Source organism: Alexandromys fortis, unplaced genomic scaffold, assembly GCF_014885135.2.
Source record: "Alexandromys fortis isolate MF-2015 unplaced genomic scaffold, M_Fortis_MF-2015_v1.1 scaffold_14, whole genome shotgun sequence".
In the NCBI taxonomy this organism is placed as follows: domain Eukaryota; kingdom Metazoa; phylum Chordata; class Mammalia; order Rodentia; family Cricetidae; genus Alexandromys; species Alexandromys fortis.
Genome location: NW_026067910.1, coordinates 10313181 through 10316344, shown reverse-complemented (window position 1 = coordinate 10316344; position 3164 = coordinate 10313181). Strand labels below are relative to the sequence as shown.

The following is a 3164-nucleotide window of genomic DNA, read 5'->3' as shown; positions in this document are numbered from 1 at the left end:
AAATTATAAAAATAACTGTCTAATATTCAACTCCTTCAGAGACTAAGGAAGGAAATAATATTAACTGAGTAAGCAGGAAGTGTAAGTAAGTGACTTCCAAAGAATGTGAGAAATGACAAAAACAACTGGCTTTCTGGACAGTCACATAGTGTTCCTTTACAACATTGGTGCATCTATCTTCGACCTGCAGGCCTAGCATATCCAATAGACTTTTTTTTTGTGAAAGAGGGTATTCTGAAGGGTTGTCCTTTCTTGTCTTGAAAATATTTGGCAGTCACCTTCTTTTGTGTCCTGCTTGTCCAATCAGGACAGCATACTGTCAGCAGTTGAGGCAAGTGCATAATCTTCCCCAGCAGCTTACTTTTGCCACAAAGAAAGTGAACTCCATGTGGAGTTTCTTTGACACCAATTATCTTCTCTGAAGTAGATTGGTGTTGCTAGGAGCAGTCATGTCTCATTTTGTCCTAAAAAAAGAGCCTATGTTATTAAAACATCTTAATGCCATTTTCTGTAGATCTCTAAAGTGTTTGAAGATGACCTGCCTATCTATATCTTTTACCTTGAAAACATACCTAGTGTGACTACAAGTTCAATTATAATAGATGACTAATTACTAACCCTGTATTTCTTATTATCCTAAACAGTTGGTAATAATAATTTTCAAGTACTAGATATTTACATTATGCTCTCTGTGCTTGGGTTTAGGTTCCTAGCAACATGGCTAAATGCACCTAGAAGGTCGGGATTGTTGGGAAATATGGGACCCACTATGTTGCCTCCCTGTGGAAAATTGTGAAGAAAATAGATATCAGCCAGCATGCCAAGTACACATGCTCCTTCTGTGTCAAGATCAAGATGAAGAGATGAGCCATTGGCATCTGGCACTGTGGTTCCTGCACAAAAAACAGTGGCTGGCAGAGCCTGAACCTACAACACTACTTCTGCCACCATAGTGAAGTTTGTCATCAGTACTGAAGGAACTGAAAGACCAGTAGAAGTGTTAGCATTCGAGACAGCCTCTAAATAAATGGGTTAATTTACACAACAAAAAAGAAATTTGCATTACATTATTAAATGAGCTATATAGGTAAAATACCTTGAAAAAGAGTAGAAATGTATATACAATATGTTCTAACAAAATTAATCTCAAATTTGTATCAATAGAGAAAATTTATATACAATATACAGAAGTCCAATCCAATGTAAAACATTTTTAACTAGTAGCTGCTTTTTAAAAGTAGACCCAATAATCTATCTTTTTATCTTATCATATCTATATCCCCCCCCTTTTTCTTCTTTTCAAAACAAGAACTCTGAATCTAACTTCCTTTGTTTAGTTTTATTCCTGACAATTACCAATAATAACTTTAACTAACCATCCTAAACAATGACAATGTAAATAATTCATTGAATAAGTAAAACCACCTATCCCACCTTTTGGGAATGTGGGCATCCTATTCTTAAATATACTTTCTGATGTCTGGTGCTGTCAATATCTTTAGGGGATCCTGAAAAGAAAAATTTGAGTTAATTTCCTAGTCCTGGGAGAGGTAGCTGTATCATTTTTTGTCTAGTCTATGCATAGTTGGAAACTGCAGTGCTTTTCTCAAGTCCTGACTAGAGTAATCTGCTAAGAAGGATCATCTCAGCCAGCCACCTCAAAAATATTCTGAGCGGTTTGTAGTCCAAAGCCAATCTTTAAGTGGTGTTATCAGCTGAATGGCATCCATATGAACCAGGTGAAATCATTGTTGTGGGACCCCATTGTCTTCTGGAGACTTCAGAGATTACTGTAGGAAAATTTATTGTTTTGAAAAGAAAAAAGAGGGAATGCTGTGGGATAATGCTCTTGTACACTATAAAGATTGATCACTCATATTGGTTTAATAAAAATGAGTGAAGTGTAGGCACTTCTCCTACCAGGCTAGGAGAATTCTAAGAAGAGGAAAGAGAGAATCAGTCACCTGCCAAACACAGAGAAAGCCTTACTGGGAAAAGGAACCAAGTCATGTGGTTAAACATAGATAAGAATTATGGGTTAATTTAAGTTGTAAGAGCTAGTTAATAATAATCCTGAACTAGTAAGCCAAATGATTTATACTTAGTACAAGCCTCTGTGTGTTTCTTTGGGATTGAAAAGCTGAGTGACCATGTGGAACAGAAACTTTCATCTACAAGTGCTTGTTAAAGAAATCAAAATACCAACAAAGAATAGGCAATAGTTTTTAGTTTTTATAAATTTTCTACATGTTACATAACTTAACTGGGTAGAATCTGTTGTATGGCCCACCCATCTGACAACTAAGTAGTTAAAAATTGTTGTACAGTTAAGACTGTACTTTCACCTGCAATCTTGTTTGCTTCCAATCCAGGAGGATTTATGTTTTTCTTTGCCTTCACCTTGTTGTTTGGCTTCGCTGGGCTTGTGAACTATAGGCTTAATGACCTTGGTTTATGGCTAGAGTTCTCTAATGAGTGAATACATACCATATTCATCTTTTGGGGGAGTGGGAGGGTGGAGATGGAGGAAGGGCAGATATAGGAGCAGGGTAGAAGATACCTACATTAAGGGATCCATGTTAGGGTTGGCAAGACTTGGCTCTCGAGTGGATCCCAGGTGTCCACGGGGATGGTCCCAACTAGGTCCGTGGACAGCAGAGGAGAGGGTACCTGAATGGTCTTTGCCCCACTATCATGCTGATGATTATCTCGAATATCACCATAGAATCTTCGTCCTGCGATGGATGGAGATGGAGACAGAGATCCTCATCAGAGGAATGGACTGAGCTCCCAAGGTCCAGTTGAAAGGCAGTAGGAGGGAGAAGATGAGCAATGAAGTCAGGACTGCGAGGAGTTGGTCCACCAACTGGGTCCTTGTTCCTGTTCTAATGCGAGCTCACCAAATGTAGCTGGATTGGGTCTGAATGAACATGTGATCAAACCGGACTCTCTGATTGTGGCTGACAATGGGGGCTTACTGAGAAGCCATTGATAAAGGCACTGGGACTTGTTTTTACAGCATGTTCTGGCTTTTTGGGACCCTAGTCTATATGGACCCACAGTTCCTTAGGCCTGAAAGTAGGGGGGAGGGCCTTGGACTTCCCACAGGGCAGGATTCCCTGCCCTCTCTCAAGCAGGGTAGGAGAGGGAGAAGGGCGTGTGTG

At 39.4% G+C, this 3164-nt stretch overlaps 1 pseudogene; it reads left to right on the top strand.

Moving 5' to 3' along the window:
- The first annotated feature begins 717 nt into the window (after positions 1-717).
- On the top strand, positions 718-995 carry LOC126499139 (60S ribosomal protein L37a-like; annotated as a pseudogene).
- Positions 996-3164: the final 2169 nt, after the last annotated feature.